Source organism: Ursus maritimus, unplaced genomic scaffold, assembly GCF_017311325.1.
Source record: "Ursus maritimus isolate PB19 unplaced genomic scaffold, ASM1731132v1 scaffold_6, whole genome shotgun sequence".
In the NCBI taxonomy this organism is placed as follows: domain Eukaryota; kingdom Metazoa; phylum Chordata; class Mammalia; order Carnivora; family Ursidae; genus Ursus; species Ursus maritimus.
In genome coordinates this window covers 23,275,754-23,293,510 of record NW_024426774.1, presented here as the reverse complement: position 1 = coordinate 23,293,510, position 17,757 = coordinate 23,275,754, and the positions used below count along the sequence as shown (strand labels likewise).

At 45.4% G+C, this 17,757-nt stretch overlaps 1 protein-coding gene and 1 long non-coding RNA gene across 3 annotated transcripts in view; one reads left to right on the top strand and one right to left on the bottom strand.

Annotated features, from left to right (window-relative positions):
- The window catches only part of ALK (ALK receptor tyrosine kinase), a 674,923-nt gene that overhangs the window by 21,047 nt on the left and 636,119 nt on the right, over positions 1–17,757 (top strand). The window lies entirely within an intron of this gene.
- Positions 10,195–17,060, bottom strand: LOC103671616. Of its 2 annotated transcripts, XR_570982.2 has the most exons (3): positions 15,608–17,060; positions 13,741–13,840; positions 10,195–11,103 (listed from the first exon to the last, which is right to left on the bottom strand). It is a non-coding gene; the product is annotated as an uncharacterized LOC103671616 (long non-coding RNA). The 2 variants fall into 2 exon arrangements; XR_005832787.1 differs by lacking the exon at positions 13,741–13,840.

Below are 17,757 nucleotides of genomic sequence, written 5' to 3'. Positions count from 1 at the left end.
TTATTAATATAAAGGGGCTTCCCTGATTATAATTTTTTTGTGGTTTCTTTTCCATGTCATTTTTTTTCTTTTTTCTTTTTTTTATTATAATATTTTTATTATGTTAGTCACCATACAGTACATCCCTGGTTTTTGATGTAAGGTTCGATGATTCATTAGTTGCGTATAACACCCAGTGCACCATGCAACACGTGCCCTCCTTACTACCCATCACCAGCCAATCCCATTCCCCCACCCCTCTCCCCTCTGCAGCCCTCAGTTTGTTTCTCAGAGTCCATAGTCTCTCATGCTTCATTCCCTCTTCTAATTACCCCCCCTTCTTTATCCCTTTCTTCTCCTACCGATCTTCCTAGTTCTTATGTTCCATAGATGAGAGAAACCATATGATAATTGTCTTTCTCTGCTTGACTTATTTCACTTAGCATTATCTCCTCCAGTGCCATCCATGTTGCAGCAAAAAGAACGATTTCTCAATCTTTTCCATGTCATCTTTGCTGAAATCTAAATATACTCAAATTTGAGTTTATCTTGTAGAAAATAAAATTAAATAAATGAAGGGCCCCCAAGAAACCTTTACATATTAGGGACTAAAGCAGCCTATTTGCTCAGAGCTAAAATCATCAGAAAGTCAGTGCCATCCCATTGTGCATTGCCTAAGAATTCCACATGGAAATAGCAAATCTTTTATTTATTTATTTTTTTAATGTCAAAGAATTTTAATTAAGTCATAAAGATGATTTCTAAACCCTTAAGACACTCATTATAAAATCTTTTTTTTTTTAAAGATTTTATTTATTTATTTGACAGAGAGAGATAGCTAGCGAGAGAGGGAACACAAGCAGGGCGAGTGGAAGAGGAAGACGCAGGCTCCCAGTGGAGGAGCCTGATGTGGGGCTCGATCCCATAACGCTGGGATCACGCCCTGAGCCGAAGGCAGACGCTTAACGACTGAGCCACCCAGGCACCCTGTATAAAATCTTTTACTTTCATAGCAGGAAAAGTCCTTATTTCAGTAATTAACTATGTTAGTTGAGGCATGGAAAGAGGGAAGAGACTTCTGGACTAGGAATTGTGGAATTAGGTTTTCATTTTAGGATGTGCCGAGTTGTCCTGTTCGAACCTGGGCCAATCACCTGAGCTTTCGGAGTCTTAGTTTCTGTCCTATGAAATAAGTGAGTTCTAATCTCTCCTCTCCCTTTCATATTAAAATTCTGTGATTCTAACCTATTTCCAGGCCTGGTGCTGAAGCTTTACTGGGAAGATGCTATTGCTATGAACAGTTGCAGGGTCAGTTAGAATTTCACAGAGCAGTGATAAGAATGATAACCTTCTCCGATTCTTACACATTTGGTAACTAGAAGATTATGACAAGAGCTGTTTATTTCTAACTAATACTCCTTAGAGACTATGATAAGATTAAAGAAATTTATTTTCATTTCTACCCAAAAGGAAGAGCCAAGTTATTTTGGTTCTTTTCTGGATGTACAGTGAACTCACCTAAGATGATCTGTTCTGGTTTTCTGTTCTAACCATTACAGCTAATTAGGGACCTGTTGTGTGGACAGAGGTGATAGGTAGGTAGGTAGATAGATGGATAGATAAATTCTTATCTACCTACTCACCTACATACATGAAAACTGTACCTCCTCTTCCTTATGTGGGTAGGGTTTAGGTTAGGGGCAGGATATTGGGATATGGGAGTACTTGACTCATTTATCTCAGTATGAGGGACATGGGGGTACTCAGCAAATACTTGCTGAATCAATGAAGAAAGGAATAAAGAATGAATGAGGAATAAAAATATGATATATAAAAATGGCCGCAGGACAAGCCTGTTCCATCTTTAATAACCACCTGCCGCAGTGAACATAGTGTGTCTTACAAGTTCACTTGCTCACTTCTTAATGACTCATTGACTCTTTCCTTAACTTCAATTCTCCGTTCAACAAATAATCATAGAGACCCCTTGTGTGTTCAGAACTTTGTAAAATTATAAAGACAATAATTACAAAATGTGATTCCTGACTTTAAAGAATTTATAGTCTATTAAGGAAGACCAGAAATACAAGATTTAGAGTCAAAAGTTGGGGATTCAAGACTTGACCCCAGCATCAATAACTTCATGATCACCATTTAAACAGTCTTGAGTCCTGCTGACATGCAGGGGATGATTCCAACCTCCTAGGATTGTTGAGAGGATCAAATAAGATTATATATGTAGAAGAGTGCTCTGTAAAATTGAAAGCACTATAAGCATTACACCAGCCATTAGAAATAATACAAGAGGGTGTGGGCTTAAAATCTAAGGGTACTGGGACAAAGAACAGCAAGTAGGGTGATGAGTACAGACTTCCTAATGGAACTGAGCCTTCATGGGTCCTGGAGGATGAGTAGCGTTTGGACAACCAAGCTGAGGGGAGAGCATTCCAGACAGCGTGCATGGAACATGGAGTGAGGGGCGCCAAATTCAATCTGATTAAATCAGCTAGTCTTCCTGGAGTATCTGATATGAACATGCTCTGCTGGGACTTCTCTGGAGGAGATTTTGTGCTGGAAAGTACAGTTGGATGGGCAGGACGGGATCCGGACATGATAGGAGGGTCTTGGAGAGTACGCAAGAGTGTTTAATCTTCTCGTAGGAAGAACCGGGCAACTGCCAAAAGGTCTCATCTGAATGTTAGGACGAGGAAACTGGTAGAGGCGTGCAGTTCAGATTAGAACGTGGGGACTGGAGTTGGTCATCTGGGATGCCATGCGGGGGACGGTTTGGAAAGTGGGATGGCAGAGAGAAGGATGACTGCAGAGAAACTTCACAGATCCTGTTGTTAGAGGCGGAAGAGGGATGAATCCAAGTTATTCTGGAACTTTCTGCCAGCAAGATTAGAGTATCTTTGATAGAAATGAAGGCTTGGGGAAGGAAAGATTTGGGGAGGGAGAGCTGAGTTCCACTTGCACATGGAAAGCTGAGATAATAGCTGGCTCCAGGCAGCAATGTCCTGTAGGTGATTGGAAATGTGGGACTAGAACTCCTGTAAGAAGTCAGGGCCGGGCATGGGGATTTGGGAATCAGCAGCAGAGACTTCTCATAAATTATGCACTTTGCTTAGAACTTAATTTCATGTTTTTCAGAAGATAAGAGAAACGAAAAGCTTGCTGAATTATGGATTATGCAACTGTATTAAAAGTAATTCTCCCTTCCCCCCTCCCATCTGCCTCCCTGGTGATTTTGGTGCTCTGTTCTTCCCTCTGATCCACTCCCCCCTCCCCTAATACTTTATAAACTGAGGGGCACAATAACCTCTATTTCTGTCAGATCAGAAGATTGTCTGTGAAGAGATTAAGGTGATCGGGAATGTTCACCAGAAGATATAGTGATCCTCTTGGCACCCTCTCCAGTCCTTCAGAGATCAGAGGGATAGAAGGTTTCTCTAGAGGAAAGCAACCATTTATATTTATAGGAGGAAATGTTTAAAGAGCTAAATTCTCAGTTCCCTGGACAGCTCCGTTGTTTGATTTACAGCTTTTCTTAAGCAAAGCACTGATTCTCAACAAGAGACGAGCTGCTTGGCAGATAATGTGATCAGATGAAGTAGGGCTTTCAGAACTGGTAGATGGGCTTGAAGCCGGCACTCCTTTCCTGGCACCAAGCTTTCATGAGTGGTTTGAACTGAGTTAGCACAAACAGCAGGTGCGACTCTCAGAAGTCGAGTTTTCCTTAGTCTAATCCTCTTCTTCCTCCCCTTCAAAGGGAAAATTTCCCCAGCAATTTACTTAGATGTTCTCAAGGAGTACCTGGCACAGGGTGTCAGACTTGACTTTAGATGAGGTAATCATGGGGAGGGGACAGCTGGAGAAATAAGACGCAGGTGCTAACATTTATCGAACATTTATTATATGCTAAGCGCTTTACAGACATTCCCTCATTTAACTGTTATAGCCACAAAAGATGGGTATTTTAATCTCTTTCGCAAATGAGACTTCCGGGGGTTATGTGACTTCCCCAGATCATGGGATGAGTAAGCGGCTAAACTGGTATTTGGTTCCCCAAACTGGGATTAGGTTTCTAAGCCTGAAGATTCCCTCCTTGTTCCAAGCTGTGCTTTCTTCCAATCCCTATTAGAAGGAAAAATTATTTTTAAGAAAGGCACTTGATTATAATTTTCTAGAAGCCTGTGAAGGAGGGTGGGAATCCAGTAGTGCTCATCTCCTTGTCCTCCTCAGCTGTGTCGTTCATGTCCCTTATCCCTCTTTCCTTCCCGCCTTCTCTTCTGCTTCCTCGCCGCCTGTCATTGTGGGAGGCCCCCTTCTCTTCTCACATCTTTCGGGGTGTGTGGGTTAAAGAGTCGAGGCGGAGTGAGGAGGTAGGCAGCACCAAGTCTTTCATCTTTCGGGGCCCCCTGTGCGCTTACTATTGGCCTTCTGCAGAGCCTGGCCAAGGGCAGGTGGACACTACAGTGTGGCTGCATTGTAGCTTCTGATTTTCATTTTGACCGTAGACAGACTTTGCGAGAAGTACTTACTCTGTACAAGGCACCACACTGGGTGCTAGGAAAAATTACTTTGAAGTGACTAAATTGGAATTTCCTTAGAATTAAGAAAAAAGGTGTGCTTGTGTTTTACATATTTAAGGACGATGGGCCAAGGAGAAGGGATTGGGCAAGAGAGAGGAGCAGGCAGCAACTCCGCTTAGAGGCTAACACATTCCTGAGGATGAGAGACAAGGACAGCTTGGTGTGCGGCCCTGGCCACCCATCCTGGTGCGCAATGCGGCTGCGGCTCCGTCTGCAGCCCTCATGGGTCCTGGCTTTCCACTCGGCAGCCTTCTTCCACTGGCTTCCTGCAGGTGGCCCTCCGTGCAGGCTCGCTGATCACCTCACCTCTTTCTCCTGCTCTGGACTCTAACCCGTGGATGAGTGGATGTCAGCCTACCCGCAGGGTGGACCTGTAGGTGCTTTCTGAGACACGTTGATCTGGGCGCGCCTGGCAAATGGAGCGGGCCAGCACCCCTCAGCGCATTTTCTGGTCAGTCAGTGCGTATTAACTAGAGCCTTCTGGAGAAGCGTCGCTGATAGTGAGGATTGCAAGTCAGTGAGGAGCTGTGAAGGTGACACGGATGACGGCTGTGAGACAGTCCCCACAGCACGTGGCACACGGCATCGTAGTCCGTGCACCATGCAGGAAGGGCAGCGGAGACACTGTTTGTACCGTGAGTGTGTTTATTCTCTTTGAGATCAGTTCCCATGCTTTTGGCTGCAAGTAATAAAGACCCGACTGGAAGTAGCTCGACGGTCTCATATAGTAAGAGGTGTGGAGTTGGTGTGGCTCCAGGGTCAGCTGATTCATAATTCATGGCACAGGACAAAGTCAAGGACCCAGGCCCTTCCTGTCTTTCCACTCTGCCTTCTTCAGGGTTGGCGGCAGCAGAAGCTCCTTCACACGCAGCTGAAAAGGGCGAATGTTTGTTTTTTTGCTCCTTCATAAGAAGAAGGAAACCTTTTCCAAAGGCCCCTGGTGGAACCCCCCTGTGTCCCATTTGCTCGGGCTGCCTCACATGACCATGCCCAAATCGAGCAGCTATCCAGAGGGAAGAACACAGTTGACTTGTCTCAAACCTGAACATGCATCAGAACCCCTGGCAGGGCTTATTAAAATAGACTCCACTGGGCCCCACCCCCAGAGAAGCTGGTTCAGCAGGTGCAGGGTAGGACCTGAGAATTTGCATTTCTAACCTCTCCTCTGTTGGTGCGGAGACCACACTCTGAGAAACATTGGCTTAAACTGTTCATCCGTCATCTCCCAGGTCTGGGGCAGTGCCCTTGACCTCCGCAGATGCCCCAAACCTGACCACAGTTGAACTTCTCTTAGCAAGAAGGGTGGGGGAATGCTGAGTGTCTCCATCATCGTTTTTAATTTTGGGAGTTCTAGAAAGAACAGACAGTTCCATATAAGGCTCTCAATTCCCTCTGGGTCATATGCTCTAGGGGGCTTCCTTTCATGTGGGACAGTCCAGGAGGGTGTCTGGATGGCAAGTTCAACTCAGCTGAAGATGGGAGATGCCTCACCGTCATTCTGGTACATCGGCTGTTGGATATCAAACATTTAGATTGACAGGCCACTGGAGCTAGTGGTGGCAACATCTTCTTCCCCCTTTCCCTCCTCCTCCTTCTCTTGCTCCTCTTCTTCCTTTTCCTCCCTACAAACTTCAGTGTCATATGAAACTTCTGCTTCTCAGAAGACTGAATTCTTCCTGACCCTGCAATGAGTGCAGTCAGAGCTTCCCACTTTGGGGACACGCAGCTCCCGTGGCAGCGAGGGCTTGAAGGCCTTTCAGGAGGCTGAGCTGCACGAAATCAGCCATCAGGGAGCTCGATGCTGCGGTTACTCCGAACTGAACGCTCATTATTGATGCTAATTGAACTTGAAGTTAATGAAAAAGGATTATTTTACAGGGCTTAAGTTGAGGCCAAAATTGTTATTACAGGTTAATTATTCTCCTTAAAAGGCACCATTACAGCCATGATTGTTTTTTATCAGCTTTTCCTCTGGTGCCGAAAGAGATTTCTTCGAAGGCAGATTCCTGATATAATTAGTCACCTCATCTGATTCTTAATCGCCAATCATTTCTCTCCAGATAGAGGTTAATCAAAGGTAGGTGAGTTGGATAGTCTGCCTTAATTGCATTTGATCAGTTTCAAAGAAACCCTTTTCTCTTCCATTTTCGGTTAGGAATGTGGCCTTTCCTTGGTGCTTTTATTTTATTTTATTTTATTTTTAAAGATTTTATTTATTTGACAGAGATAGAGACAGCCAGCGAGAGAGGGAACACAAGCAGGGGGAGTGGGAGAGGAAGAAGCAGGCTCATAGCAGAGGAGCCTGACGTGGGGCTCGATATCATAACGCTGGGATCACGCCCTGAGCCGAAGGCAGACGCCCAACCACTGTGCCACCCAGGCGCCCCTCCTTGGTGCTTTTAAACCTAGAATCTGGAAGAGGGAATCAAAATGGGCTCACTGGAAAAAACACACTTGTTCTGCTCCTGGTGACAGCGTGAGGTGGGCACGCCGGGGCTGGAGGCTGGTAGAGGTCCTCTGTGGTGGTGTTGCTGAGAGTCCAGGGCCTGGGGACTGGGTCTATGCTGGCTTTTCCCTTTAGTCTTCTCCCTTCTCCTTTTCTTTCTTTTCATATGGTGGGGGGCGGGTAAGGCACCCACATATGGATTCGGTCCATAGCAACACCCGATTTACCCGCACAGTTCTGTGCTTTTGTTAAGTGGTTCCCTCTTCCATGGTTCTCTTTTGTTCTTTTCCATCCTGGAAAATGCTCCTCATACCTTATGTCTCCTCTCACATGTCAACTCCTCCAAGGTACATAGCCCCTCCCTCCCACCTCTGCAAGAGAGGCCCACTTGCTCCTTTGTGTTCCCCACCAGCTTGTGACCCCGTGCCTTTTCTTGCCATCTGTGTGGCCGTTTCTGAGTCTTCTTGCACCCCCATTCCCTCTCCCACCGTGCTCCATTGCGGAGATCAGTTTGTGGACGCCATGGGGACATTTGGCACATGTTCTGTATGTCAGGTTGAAGAGACCTGTGCGTGAATCTTCTGGCACCAAACATAATGCCTGGGAAATGTGTACAAGGCCAGGGAAAGAGACAGACCCATGACTTGAGCCGTCCTCCATTCTTTGCCCTGGGCCACCGAACAGGCTGGAGCGCCATTGAGCTCACTCCTGGGGTCCTCCCTTCAAATGCCCATTGACCAAAATAGAGTCCAGGGAGCTGATAATCTGGCCAGCAGTTCACCGGATTGAAGCCCACAATTAACTGTTGAATTTTGGTGATAAGGGAGCTCCCGAATGAAGCTACTGGAAGGACTGTTAAAATGCAAGTAGTATCTGGAAAGAATAAAATAAACGACTATGGCTAATCCTGCGGCACTCGTTTGCGAAGACGCAAACCTTTTCCGCATTGTTGAGCCAGGTCCCCTGTAGGGTTCGTGAGGGAGCGACAGGGGCTGAGGCTGAGGCACGGAGGGGGCTGCCGCCCGGCTGACACCCACAGCCCAGGATGGTCAGAGCCGCAGCCTCCTGTTTCCATTCTCAGAAAATTTTTGTCTCTCTGCCAAGACTTCCAGCCGTATAACTTTCACCTCACAGCTCATTCCCTTTTAGAGAAAAGCTTTGTCTTTTAACCCTTCTTCACTTCCAGTGTCTTTCAGCATGAAGAAGAGATTTTCTAGTGGAATCTCGATGTGCGTCTGCATGGCCCTGCCTTGGTGGGTGTCGCCGGTTCGCAGAGCAAAATGTTAAAGAGGAGGAGTGACAACTTTCAGGGCTAATGATGGTTTTAAATCATCCTAGAGAATTAGGAACAACCGGCGGCCCTCACGTGTGCCACTGTAACTTGTCAACCCCAAACCCTGCCTATCTCCAGGCATAAAAGCCACATTAAGTTTTAAGACCTGATTCAAAAACGCATTATAGATAATGATGACACCTTGATGTGAATTCCTCACAAAGGAGCCTGGACATTTGACTTGACATATTGAGGTTTTACCACTGATAGAATTGTTAGGGGTTTAGTGGTTTCTAGTGATTGTTTAGCAAATGCTACATCTTTCTATAGGAAATGTTGACCCCAAAAGTGCATTTTATTTATTTTTATTTATTTTATTATGTTAGTCACCATACAGTACATTATTAGTTTCTGAGGTAGCGTTCCATGATTCATTGTTTGCGTACAACACCCAGTGCTCCATGCAATACGTGCCCTCTTTAATACCAAACGTGCATTTTCACAAACCACAGAAATGATCCCTGAAAGTATCATCTTCAAAAGTGCATTTTAAGGAGAGTATGTGTAGTTTGGTGTGTGTGTGTGTGTGTGTGTGTGTGTGGTGTGTAAAGCATCAACATTCTCAGCTTTTCCCCTTGTCTTTCTCCTAATGGAAAAGTGAGATACTTGAGAATTTGAAGAGAATCCAGAGTCAAAGGATATAGTACATTAAAAAAAAGTGCTTGGGAGCAAGAATGAAATACTAGATAACATGATAGCACCCTGATGTTTTAAAATTTCATTTTTCTACTGTAGAAGAAAATGTCCAGGCTAGAAATCATGTTATTGGGGTCTCATTGCTCTCCCATTAGTTAGCTAACTGATCTTAGACAAGTTATTGTGAGCTTTAAGAGCTAACATTTCATTTTTTTTTTGCGGTGTTTTTTTGAGTCGGGTTTTACCTCTATTTCTTATATAACCATCCTAGCAGCCCCATAAGGAAAGTATGATTGCTTCTCCCATTTGTGCAAGGGCGTAGAGAGGTTAGGTCACCTGCCCAAGTGGGAGACCTGGGCTCTTACTCAGGGCTCTCAGACTCCTAACACCGGCCATGAGCCACCTCACTTTGCTGCCTGTCTTGAGTCCAGCAACATGATCCGGTGGCAAATACCCACTAAGCGCCTACTGAGAGCCCACGCACCGGGAACGAGATGGAGACAGGTGTGGCCCCAGCCCTCAGAGCTTGCAGAGCAGGACAAGTTCTCCCTTTGTTCCTTGATCTTTTTCTAGTGTAAGAAAAGATTTCAGATCCTTGACATCCCTTTCAGCTTGAAAGCTTATGAGCATTTAAATTATTTGCAATGACTTCTGGTCTTCCATTTCTTTATTAATATTAGTCACACACTTCTATTGGATGACTGTTATGTGCCAGGCACTCTGCTGAGGGTTTTTATAGGACTGTTGAATTTAGCTTACGTGCCAGTCCAGGGAGAGGCTGCAAATGAGGAGATGGGAGGTGACCTTGGCCAGGGTCATTTGGTTTATAAACGGCAGGGTGGGAATTGAACCCAGCTCTGCCAGCCCCATGCTTTCCCTACGTAAGCAACTTCTTGAGCCATTGCACTTGAAATTTAATAAGCTCCATTCATTTAAACAAGCTAATTCCTCTAACTACAGATCTCACGGAAACAGGAATCTAGGTAACCAAGCAGTCTTGAAGCTGGGCAGTCATCTGTTTATTATAGGCGGCACTGGATACCAGAGAATTCAGACTCGGACAGCCTCAACCCCGGTGTTAGGTTTGTTTGAAGCTGAGAATGAGTCTGGGAACCTTCACAGTGGTGAGAGCTAACATTTCACCACAATGAATTGAACTTGGGAAGCTGTTAGGTATAGAAACAACAACAACAACAACAAAGAAGTAATATTTATATACCTCTCTTTAGTTTTGTAGGCCCTTCCACATCCATTATCTCATTGATAAGAGGAAAAGAATAATGGAATGAGTTGGAAGCCTGCAAATATATAAAATGATATTGAGTCTGCCAGGGAGAAACTCAGAGCAATGAGAAAAAGGAGCAGGGTCACTCATCAGAGGTAGACTGGCTTATCTTTAAACACCTGATCAGGAAGGCGGCTGAGCAGCAGATACATGTAAAAAGGACCATGAAGCTGAGAATAAATGGAGCAATCTTTTTCTGAACGGAAAGTAGCTGAAATTCCATGGCTAGGGAAGGGGAGGGGTGGAAATATTCAGAAATTATGGCCTGCGAAGAATCCCTAAAGCTGTCAGGCAGCGGGGGATGACAGCGGCCCGTCAGGAGTGGCCCGGGGTTGGATGGGGCTGTAAATCACAGGGAAAAGCATTATGGCCATCGCAAGGCACTGCTGTGCCCGAGTGGAGGATGGGCTGGATGGCTTTATAAAGCTGGGTCTCCCAGGCTCTGGGCATGATGGAATTGACCGTGTCAACTTTGGGATGGTTCAGAATTCAATCAACTTGCTTTTAAAAATGGGCTTGTGGGGGGTATTTAGGTCATTCTGAAGATCTGCAAGTCATTTTTCCCCCTCTCCCAAGAACCTATTTAACATAAACAAGATTATATTCTGTTGGGAAAGAGTATGTGTGCTGGAGCACGGGAGAGGTTCTGGGTGTCCCGGCCTCTATGTTTCCCGATTGCATCAATGCCCACGGAAGCAGTCTGGGCTGGTGCAGTTTAGGCCTGGGACTCTGGCATGGATGGTCTTCGTTTCAAGTCCCGGATCGACCACCTGTCATGGACCAGTCCCTTCAGCTCTTAGCCTTCCAGTTCTCTCAGCTTCGGTCTTATCATCTGTAAAAGAGGGACAATCATATTTCATGATTGCAAGGATCAAAAGGAGCTCGTGACTGTAAAGCATGTAACACAGGGTCTAGTGCAGGCTAAGTGGTCAGAAGCAGTTGTTAGAGAGGGAAACTATTGTATCTCTTGACCAAGAAATCACAATCCAACAGATGAAGAGTGTAGGAGAAAATTTTCTCTGGGTTCTGCTGCATGAATAATCTCAAACTCTTTCTGCTTTACCCCATTTGCACCTCTCTCCTTCATGCTCTTGTTTGTGTCCTGGCATGGCCACTGTTGCTGTGCTCCAGGCTGTCAGCAGCTTCAGATCTGCTCTGTATACCTTCTCATTCTGGGTTGCAGGATGAAGGGGCACCTCTTCTCCGAGCCTCAGTATTCTCCTGGCAGAGGAAACTGGTACGAGCGAGCCTCTGCTTGGAGCTGGTAACTTGCCACATCTACGTACATTCCAACTGCCCGAAGAAATCCTGAGGTCCAGGCCACCATCGGTGGGGCAGGGAAGTTGACCCTCCCATGGAGGGTAGAAAGGAGAGACAATATTTGCAGGACAGTAATGGAGTCCCCCTCAGGCTCAAGACCATGGTTGTAAACAAAGTCATTTGATGGGTCAGGGAGAGAGTGGTTGAACTTGGTCCAGCCACCACCATTCACCCAAGAGGTGGTCACACAGAGAATGGGCTGTTGCCAAATATTGCGCTTAGCCCTCGCACTGTGTGAAAAGAGGCTGAATGTCAGGGGGGCTGTGCCGGGTTCTCCCCACCACTGTGGCACTCGAGTCTTGCTGCATCTGTGCCTCTACCTGTGGCTGGCAGTGAGCTCCCTGACCCTGAGCTCTCAGTACTTTGGTGGCGGTTCCAGGTCTGTGTGAGTTGACGGTGAGTCGGGGTGTCCCTAAGCAGGTGGATGATGTAAATGTTAGCACTGATTCCCAGGCAGTAGCAGAATTTAGCAGTTTCTTACATTTCCCCCCAGAATCATAAAATGTTCTTCTATATGGGCCTCAGACTTGTCATTTTTAAATGAGATGTGGTAGAGTGATCTCTAAGGCCATTTCCAGTGTCTGTGGTCTATGACCTTGATGATTTGACAAGTGCTTGGGAGGCATGAATGACATACTTGATCGGAAACTTCCTAATTTAGATAAGCGTTAATTGCAACATTACACTCGTAAGTTGCATTGCATTGCCCACGTTACTACAAAAGGGTGACTGTCACCCAGCATCCTCTCCAGGTCTCCCGTTTCCCTGGGGTGCTTATTTTCCTATATCCACCTCTTTCAAAAAATCTGCTGCAAGGTGTCACTGACATGTGCATGACTGGTCATTATTTCCATTTTTGGAGGAGATGAATCGTTACCCCCAAAGGAATGACTGACTTTCAAATATCATGATGTGACAGTTGTCTAGAAGAAAACATTTTAGGGCAAGAAGGCCCCCCTTCTTCCTTTATTCCAATTTGACAAATTGGAATTTGTAGAGCACCCATTATGTTTCTCACCAGGCCCTGTGCTTTCATTCATGTTGGCTCACTTATTCCTTGCAAACTCCCTTGAAGAAAGTACTAGCATCCCCATTTTATAGATGAAGAAACCGAATCCCAAAGAAATTAATTACCCAAAGTTTTCTAGTCAGAAATGGCAGATCTAGGTTGCACACTTAAGCCTCTTTCACTGCAATGTCCATTCCCCTTTTGTTACTTTTTTTTTTTTTTTTTTAGAGAGAGGGAGAGGGAGAGAGAGAGAGAGCAGGGGGAGGGGCAGACGGAGAAAGAGAGAATCTTAAGCAGGCTCCACACTCAGCATGGAGCCTGATGTGAGGCTCAATCTCATGACCCTGAGATCATGACCTGAGCCAAAATCAAAGAGTTGGACGCTTAAACGACTGAGCCCCCCAGGTGCCCCCTCCCTTTGTTACATTTTGATGAAAGGTGCACTGAGCTAAGAGTTGGGGGCCTCCATCCAAGACTCGAGTCTGCTGCTGGCCCATGTGGCCTGAGGCAGATTCTCAGGCTATGTGAAATTGAGGCAAGGGAACATTTAGCTGTTAGGAGACTTTTTTTTTTTTCAATATTTTATTTATTTATTTGACAGAGATAGAGACAGCCAGCGAGAGAGGGAACACAAGCAAGGGGGAGTGGGAGAGGAAGAAGCAGGCTCATAGCAGAGGAGCCTGATGTGGGGCTCGATCCCAGAACGCTGGGATCACGCCCTGAGCTGAAGGCAGACGCTTAACTGCTGTGCCACCCAGGCACCCCAGGAGACCTTTGTTTTTAGACCAGGTTCACAGTTTATTAATTCAGTGACTTTAGGTTAATCACATATATAAAACAGGACTTATGATACCTACCTACCCTGCCCACCTCCCAGAGAGTCTGAGCACAAAGAAATAATAAATGTTAAAATACGTTGTAAACTGTTAAATATTATTCAAATATATGGCATTGTTGGTGGTTCTGTCTAGGAGGAAAAAGAAGCCAACCGCCACTTCCCCTCTTAGAGACAGGTTCTGCCTAAAAAGGAAATCCTACCTCCTCAAATGTTTGTTTTGAGGGTTCCAGGAGACAGGAGAAGGACTATCAAGTCTAGCTCCTTTGTAGCAGAGAGAACAAAAGACAGAATTTCAAACTCACCTTTAGAAATCCCAGTGCACAGAAATCCAGATTTCCATCAAAGGCATTCAGGGATTCAGACCCAGGCTGCTTTGACCTTGGAAACTCCCACTTTTTCATCCTAAAACAGGATGAAAGTTGGCTAGGTACTAACAGAGTTTACCAAATAGAAGACATGGTCTCTTTACTGTAGTGACATACAGTCTGAGTGGTGTGGGGGAAAGGCAGTCCCACAGAACGGCAAAATCTCAGTGCCAGCCTCAGCGGTATGGGGTATAGGCTCTATTGCCTAAATGGATGTCCGCGTAATGCAGAGGGCAGAGCTTGCTTCTCTCCTATGTGTACACTCTGTTCTGCGGAAAGTGTAAATGACCTGGAAATGCTCATTTAGGGCACCGAAACCCTCAGGAGGTAACATATTTTTTGAAGCATTTCTCCATGACGTATACATAAAGCACCCCGTTGCCTTGTTTTATCGGCCTACTCTTAGTAGAATCTAGCACTAGCTGGCTAGCTGGTGGTTTTCCTTTTTGCTTAACAAGCTGCCTGGTAAATGAAGTGACTGCCCGCTCAGTCCTCTAGGGCTAGGAATACCCGAGACCACCTTCCTCAGGGTCCTCATCCGCCTCACCTGACCATCTACCACCCCCCCATTTGCATTCATTCATTCTCTCTCTAGAGATAGATCCATAGATCCAGATCTCCTTCCTCGCTCGTCTGCAGGGAAAACATTGTCCAGCTCTAGAAACATTTTGTTCTATTCACATGCGCTTTTAAATGTTACCAAAGTAAAATGACACAACTTTTAAAAGAGAAGCTGCAAGATGAGTAGTTTTCTAGTCACAGTCCCTTTTTGTTTAAATTAACTTCTACCCAGTGGTTTTCAGGCTGTGTCCAGAGATGGAGATGCCCCCACTTTTGATTTCACCATAGCTTCATGAATTTTATACACTGGGATCCTCTTAGGGCTTCACTCGACCAAATGTTCTGACACAAATAAACAGCATGCAGATCCCTCTTTTATACCAACAGTGAGTTTCCTAAGAGTCGGAGGAAGTGGCCTACTGGGTGTTGGAGTAAGATTTTTCAAATAGTAAAGAAACAGTCTTAGAAATTGGCATGTAACTTGATATTTTTTCCATGTGGTTTTGACTGAAAGTGTAAAAAAATATGGAGACTGTGCATATAGTAAGAGTAAATTGTTTTTGAGAAATTGATAGGAAGTCGCATACATATCTTGAACCTGACTTCTGTGAACTTGGAGTACTCCGGAGCTAATATGGTATACTGAAAAGAAGCATTGGTGAGGTGTTTTGTTTTTGTTGGTGGTGGGAATTCCATGGCAGGTTTCAAGGCCACTGGTGCCCATGAGTCTGAGTTCTGAACGTCGTTCAGTGGCTAGAGCAGCACAGCCCCTGGAGTCTGTACGTGTTTTGATTGAACAAAGGGAAAAGTCCCTTTAAAGAAAATAGGTGCTATGGAGATAGTAATTTGGGGCAGTTGAGAATTAATCCAGAAATTACCCTGTTATATCCAGGCACTTATATTTCTCTGAATCCTGCTTTGAATTGTATCATTCTTTTTTTTTTTTTTGAAAGCAAGCAGGGAGGGGAGGGGCAGAGAGAGAGAGAGCGAGGGAGAGAATCTCAAGCAGACTCCATGCCCCGCACGGAGCCCTACATGGGGCTGATCCGAAATCAAGAATCAGATGCTTAATCAGCTGAGCCACCCAGGCTCCCACCAAATTGTATCATTCCTTAAATAAGCAAGTAAATGTTAATAAATGAAGTTGTGTTAACCTTGATCATTAGCTAGTACACAGTATTTTTTTTATAGAAAAGATAATTTTTTATAGAAAAGATAATTGGTTGAACTATATGCTCAGTACCTCCAGGCCCAACCGTCCCAGGAACAGCCGTCATAACTGGGTCTTGACTACTTGACTGCTTGAAATACTTGACGGCGTCAGTATTTACCGGTCGGCAACTTGCTGAGTCCCGACCTTGCCGAGTCTCCCAAGGTGATACACAGCCCTTGAGCCCTCTTCTCACAAGTGTCTTCTTGGATGTGTCTCTCTTCAAATGGATGGTGGAGAAAAAGGTGCCCAAAGTTTTTATGGTTACCTGACCTGACATACTCATTTGCCAAAGATTTTCCCCTTTAGCCATTGTAAGCTCCCTTGTGACATCTAAACACAGGGATGTTTCTTTCTTTTGAAATAAAGGTCTTTGAACATAGTCATCCTTCCGGTGAGCCCAAGAAAAGATTGTCTGGCTGAGTTCTAAATTAAATGAACCTACCAGGAAATGAGACAACAGAAACAGAAACAGACAGGCTTTGGGTTCAGGGGAAGATGCAGCGTAATGGGCTGTCGAAACCTTTCCTGCCCAGCGTGATCTATGAAATAGCAGTAGCAGCGCCGCGGGGGAATTTTTAAAAAATGCAGAATCCCAGGTCCCACCCCAGACCTNCTGAACCAGAACCTGCATTTTAACAAAATGGACCCCCATTCCTTGATACTCCTGTCATTGAGAGGTGGGGAGCCTGTGTCCCCTCCCTTTGAATCTGGTTAGGCTTACGACTGTTTTGACCAATAGCATATGGCAGGAGTGACTCTGCATGACCTTCTGAGAGTAGGTCAGAAATGACCAAGTAGCTTTCTCCCGATTCTCTTGAGAGGCTCACTATGGGGGAAGCCAGCTGCAGTGTGAGAAGTCTGAGCACCCTCAGATAGCCAGGAAGGCGTTTGGTGGATGATCTGTCCCTCCTGGCCCTCGACTTTCAGCCATTCTTGCGAAAATGCCAGAGATATGAATGAAGCCACTGTGGGCCCTCGAGACCATCCCATCCACCAGCTGAGTATGACCAGATGACCTCAGTTGATGCCGCACGGAGCAGAAGAATTGCCTAGCCAAGCCCTGCTGGAATTTATGAACCATGACATTCATGAGATATAACAAAGTGGTGTTGTTTTAAGCCACTACATTTTGATGGTGCTTTGTTAGGCAGCAAGATACCCAAAACGTGTCTGTACCAGGAGAACTGTATGCCCAATAAAAATTTAGAAGCACTAGACAAAATAACAACTGTCAATCACTCCGGGACGCATTGAGAGAAATGTGCACAAGTAGTCGAAATGCTGGGGTGGATTAAGGTGGGACTATTCCTCTTTCAGGCTTTCTCTTCTCGTGTTTACTGTGTAAACTGTGGCAAGTCCTACAATAAGAATTTGAAAACTGACATCTATTACGTGTCTACTCTGCCAAGCATTGAGCTGAGTTCTCCACCGTGTTATATCTGCTCCTCTTCATAACAACTTTATGAGCGAGGTATACTTTTTCCCATGTTATCAGTGATGGCACTGAAGCCAAAGAGGCTATAGGACTTGCCCAAGGTGAACCACCTAGAATTTAAACATAGGTCTCTCTGGTTTGAAATCCTCTTTCCCCGTCTTTTGATGGCACAAGGTTGAGATTCACTTACCCTCAGGCCAGACAAGTTACTGTCAGCTAAAGGCACTCTTCATCCTTCTCTTCCCTCCCGGGGAGAAACAGACATGGCTGGTATCACTGGCCTGAGTTTTGAGTTTCATCTTTTTTGATTTGTTTCATACCCAGTCTCTGATGGAGGGCTAACACAGATCAAGAGGCAGGTGACCAAAGAGGTGCAGGACCAGGTGCCCATGTACTGCACACCTGTGATCGATTTCTCTTAGGCAGCAAGCTCAAAGGTAATTAATTGGCCTAAGAGGAGATTCTGTCTCACTCTTCAAGGAGTAGATTTGAGCCTAGTTGTTACCCTGTTGAGTTTGAGTTCCTCAGCTCTGTATTTATCTCATGAAAGAGAAATGCATTTCATTTCAGCATTTTTTACTGAAGGTCATTGTGTGCCTGGTGCAGTGCCAGCACTGTTGGGGGTGGGGTCCAGGTGAAAAGATTTGACACCCACCTGGAGACTTCATCATCATGTGCTGATGAATTTCACTGGGCAGAGGCTGGAGGATGGACAGTCTGGAAGGGGCAGAGCATGTTTTCTAGA